This window comes from Rutidosis leptorrhynchoides, chromosome 9 (genome assembly GCF_046630445.1).
Source record: "Rutidosis leptorrhynchoides isolate AG116_Rl617_1_P2 chromosome 9, CSIRO_AGI_Rlap_v1, whole genome shotgun sequence".
In the NCBI taxonomy this organism is placed as follows: Eukaryota; Viridiplantae; Streptophyta; class Magnoliopsida; order Asterales; family Asteraceae; genus Rutidosis; species Rutidosis leptorrhynchoides.
In genome coordinates, this window is record NC_092341.1 from 369,643,218 (window position 1) to 369,649,217 (window position 6,000).

A 6,000-nucleotide genomic window follows, 5' to 3' on the forward strand; every position below is an offset into this window, starting at 1 on the left:
TGCACATAAATATAATATAATATTTAAATAATTCTTATAATTATTTATATATTATATAAATATATAAAAACCGTCGGCAAGAGAGACTCCAAAATGGGTGAGCTGTAATTTCAAACTCCGCGACTCGCGGAGTTTGAAGGCCAAAAATGCCGCGAGTCGCGGAGCCCCAAATTATGAAACTCCCTATAAAAGCAACCGAATTCTGAGCATTTTTCATCCATCATATATCATTCTCTCTATCTATATACGTAATATATATATATAATTTATATTTTAATTTTAATTTTAATTTTAATCCTAATAATAAGGGTATGTTAGCGAATGTTGTAAGGGTGTAAGTCGAAATTCTGTCCGTGTAACGCTACGCTATTTTTAATCATTGTAAGTTATGTTCAACCTTTTTACATTAATGTCTCGTAGCTAAGTTATTATTATGCTTATTTAATCCGAAGTAATCATGATGTTGGGCTAATTACTAAAATTGGGTAATTGGGCTTTGTACCATAATTGGGGTTTGGACAAAAGAACGACACTTGTGGAAATTAGACTATGGGCTATTAATGGGTTTTATATTAACTAAACAATACCTTGTTAATTTAATATACAAACTTATAATTCGACGTATTTATATATAACCACATACGCTTGACTGGGTACGGTGGGCGGGATATCTATAAATACCAATAATTATTCATTTTACCGGATACGGAACTGGATTAAAAGTTAATAGACTTGTTGAAACAGGGGTGAATTACATTCAAGGGTAATTGGTGTAATTGTTAACAAAGTAGTAAAACCTTGGTTTACACGCAGTCGATAACCTGGTGTATTCATTAAACAAAGTATTAAAACCTTGTTACAATTCGAATCCCCAATTAGTTGGAATATTTGACTTCGGGAATAAGAATAATTTGACGAAGGCTTTCGCTCTTTATATTTATGACTGATGGAATATTATGGACAAATCCGTATGGACATATTAAATAATCCAGGACAAAGGACAATTAACCCATGGGCTTAAAATCAACACGTCAAACATCATGATTACGGAAGTTTAAATAAGCATAATTCTTTTATTTCATATTTAATTTCATTTATTTTATATTTAATTGCACTTCTAATTATCGCATTTTTATTATTATTGTATTTAATTGCACTTTTAATTATTGTACTTATTAATTATCGCAAGTTTATTTTATCGCACTTTTATTATTCGCAATTTCATTATCGTTATTTACTTTACGCTTTAAATTAAGTCTTGTATTTATTATTTTACATTTGGTTTTAACTGCGACTAAAGTTTTAAAATCGACAAACCGGTCATTAAACGGTAAAAACCCCCATTTATAATAATAATATTACTTATATATATATTTGTATTTTTATAAAAGTAAACTAATATAGCGTTAAGCTTTGTTTAAAAAGATTCCCTGTGGAACGAACCAGACTTACTAAAAAACTACACTACTGTATGATTAGGTACACTGCCTATAAGTGTTGTAGCAAGGTTTAAGTATATCCATTCTCTAAATAAATAAATATCTTGTGTAAAATTGTATCGTATTTAATAGTTTTTCCTGTAAAAATATAAGCTATTTTATATACACCTCGCGAAACATCAGGTAGTCAAATTAAGTACGAAAGATATCAGATAACTGATAAATACCCGTGTGTTGTGAGGTATGGGTTTATAAGTTAGTTGTAGTAATAAGGTTAGGTTAGTCAAGTATTTTTAAGTTTTATAAGTTTCTTTTATTTTTCCGTCACCTTTTATTTTTTAACCATTTTTATTTTTCGACCTTTTTTCGACGAACTCTTTTTCTTTCTTATTTCTCGCTATTCTAGTTTTAGGACATAGATTTTTATTCTACTTCTTATCTAAATTTCTTAAAATTACGAAAATTTATTTTAAGTGGTTAAATTAATAGACATCAAAATTTTCTGGTTCGTATTAATAGTTGGATTTGTACGTGGACCGGGTTATTGGAGCCAAACAGTCCTCAATTATATTGAGACCAAATGAATCCTGCCCCTCTGCTGCATCTTTTGGCTATTCGAAACGTGGGTAAAATCAGAAAAGTCTATTGATTGGATAACTTATTATAATTTTTCTTTCATTTTAAAAACTAATAGGATATTCAGTGAATGCACCGAGCAAGACGTTCACCACCTTTTGTACGTTCACCACCTGTAACTAGATCAAGATATTTAGCAAATATTACTGCCGTTGATTTTTCTTTAGAATCGTCATCCAGTCGACCAAGTACTTCAGTTCAAATTTCCGATAATCCATTTTTTGAACCCGACCTCACAATTGAGAATCCGGAGAATATTCAGGAACGATTCGTAGATCCTGAACCACTAAACTTTCCTCCGGAACCACCAATCATTCAAACAGAGATTGTTGAGGAACGAACCATTAAATCAGAATCCTCTAGTGATTCCGATTCAACAAATTCAATTATGGAGAATCTGGAACCTTTAAGTATGGAAGACCGAATGAGAGCTAAACGCACTGGCCAAGATCACGCAATTACTCATCCAGACATTAATGAGCCAGATTATGAAATCAAAGGACAAATTCTACACATGGTGACTAATCAATGCCAATTTAGTGGTGCGCCGAAGGAAGATCCAAATGAACATCTACGTACCTTTAATAGGATCTGCACACTATTTAAAATCCGAGAAGTGGAGGATGAACAGATATATCTCATGTTATTTCCCTGGATTTTAAAGGGAGAAGCCAAAGATTGGTTGGAATCGTTACCTGAAGGGGCGATTGATACATGGGATGTTTTAGTTGACAAATTTCTTAAACAATTCTTTCCTGCATCTAAAGCCGTAAGACTTCAAGCAGAAATTGTTACGTTCACACAGAAACCAAATGAAACTCTATATGAGGCGTGGACAAGATATGGAAAGTTATTAAGAGGATGTCCGCAACATGGTTTAGACACCTGTCAAATAGTACAAATATTCTACCAAGGATGCGACATCACTACAAGGAAAGACATAGATATAGCAGCTGGTGGTTCTATTATGAAGAAAACCGAAACTGATGCTTACAAAATTATTGATAACACTGCTTCCCACTCACATGAGTGGCACCAAGAAAAAGATATCGTTAGATCATCTAAAGCAGCTAGAGCCGATGCTAGCCATGACTTAGATTCCATTTCTGCAAAGATAGATGCTGTCGAGAGACGAATGGAAAAGATGACTAAAGATATTCACTCAATACGAATTAGTTGTGAGCAGTGTGGAGGACCACATTTGACAAAAGATTGTCTCAGTATTGAATTAACAATGGAACAAAGAGAGAATATTTCATACATAAACCAAAGGCCTGGAAATAATTATCAGAATAATTATCAACCGCCAAGACCGATTTACAATCAAAACCAGAATTATAACTGAAATATTCCATACAACAACCAACAAGGTCCTAGAAATCAACAACTATCCAACAATACTTACAACCAGCAAAGACCTAATTTTCAAAATAAACCACCACAAACCGATGATAAAAAGCCGAATTTAGAAGATATGATGACAAAGCTAGTTGAAACTCAAACGCAGTTTTTCACCTCTCAAAAGCAAACTAATGAACAAAATGCTCAAGCATTTAGAAATCAACAAGCTTCTATTCAAAATCTGGAACAAGAAGTAAGTAACCTAGCAAGGTTAATAGGTGAAAGAAAACCGGGAAGTCTACCTAGTGATACAAATGCAAATCCCCGGAATGAAACAGCTAAAGCCATTACCACAAGAAGTGGTACAACACTTAAACCACCTGAAATACCTGTAACTTCTGATGAAGCTATTCCTACTCCACAAGAACCACAACCTGATCAAGATAAGGAAAAAGAACCGGTAGTTGAAAAGGTTAATGAAGATAACACAATTAAGGCTAAACCTTATGTTAAACCATACCAACCACCACTTCCTTACCCGAGTAAAATGAAGAAAGAGAAACTTGAAGCCGAGCAATCCAAATTCTTGGATATGTTTAAACAGATAAATGTAAATCTTCCTTTCATTGATGTGATTTCAGGAATGCCTAGATATGCTAAATTCTTGAAAGATCTAATCTCAAATAGAAAGAAAATGGAAGAACTCTCGGCTGTTACTATGAATGCTAATTGTTCAGCAGTGCTGTTGAATAAGATACCAGAAAAACTATCTGATCCAGGAAGTTTCACAATTCCATGTTTTCTGGGTAGTCTTAGTTCAATAGAAGCATTGGCAGACTTAGGTGCTAGTATAAATCTAATGCCGTATTCACTATACACTAAACTAGACCTTGGAGAATTGAAACCAACCAGAATAAGCATACAACTAGCCGATAGATCAATAAAATATCCTAGAGGGATAATGGAGAACATGCTAGTTAAAGTTGGTACTTTAGTATTTCCAGTAGATTTTGTTGTTCTGGACATGGAAGAAGATTCTCAAGTTCCTCTCATATTAGGAAGACCATTCTTAAACACGGCTAAAGCAATGATAGACGTGTTCGGTAAGAAACTGACCCTAAGTATAGAGGATGAGAGTGTTACCTTTTCAGTTGATAGAGCAATGCAACAACCACAATCTGCAGATGATACATGTTATTATATTCAAACTATAGATGCACATGCAGAATTATTAGAAGAATTTCCAGAATTACAAGGAACGGGAGAATGTTCTTTAGGAGAAGGTAATGAACCAATTGATGAAGCTGAAATGTTAGCTACACTTATAGCTAATGGATATGAACCAACAACAGAAGAAATTCAAATGCTAAAAGAAGAAGACAGATATCGATACAAATCATCGATAGAAGAACCTCCGAAATTAGAGTTAAAGCCACTTCCAAACCATTTGGAATACGCTTATTTACATGGTGAATCTGAATTACCTGTAATAATATCGTCTTCTCTTACTGAAAATGAGAAATCACAACTCATTTCTGTGTTGAAAGCTCATAAACCAGCCATTGCATGGAAGATTCATGATATTAAAGGAATAAGTCCTTCGTATTGCACACATAAAATCCTTATGGAAGAAGGTCATAAAACGTATGTGTAACGCCAACGAAGACTAAATCCTAATATGCAAGATGTAGTTAAAAAAGAAATTATTAAACTGCTAGACGCAGGTCTAATTTATCCAATCTCTGATAGTCCATGGGTAAGCCCAGTTCAATGCGTGCCTAAGAAGGGTGGCATGACTGTCATTACAAATGAGAAAAATGAGCTTATTCCTACTAGAACTGTAACAGGATGGCGTGTATGTATTGATTATAGAAAATTAAATGACGCCACCAGAAAAGATCACTTTCCCTTACCTTTCATAGATCAAATGTTGGAAAGATTAGCCGGAAATAGTTATTATTGTTTTCTAGATGGATTTTCCGGATATTTTCAAATTCCAATAGCACCCGAAGATCAAGAGAAAACCACATTTACGTGCCCTTATGGTACTTTTGCTTACAAACGCATGCCATTTGGACTTTGTAACGCCCCTGCAACCTTTCAAAGGTGTATGATGGCGATTTTTCACGACATGATAGAAGAATGCATGGAAGTTTTCATGGATGACTTTTCAGTCTTCGGTGATACATTTGAATCATGTCTAGTTAATCTGGAACGAATGCTTATTAGATGCGAACAATCAAATCTAGTACTTAATTGGGAGAAATGCCATTTCATGGTTAAAGAAGGCATCGTTCTTGGTCATAAAATTTCAAAAGAAGGAATTGAAGTGGATAGAGCTAAAGTAGATGTAATTGCTAAACTTCCACATCCCACCAATATTAGAGGAGTTAGGAGTTTTCTAGGGCATGCCGGTTTTTACCGACGTTTCATAAAAGATTTTTCTAAAATTGCCACTCCTATGAATAAACTCCTAGAAAAGGATGCTCCATTCATCTTTTCAGATGAGTGTATCAAATCTTTTAATATTCTTAAAGAGAAACTCACTAATGCGCCGATCATGATAACACCAAATTGGAATCTA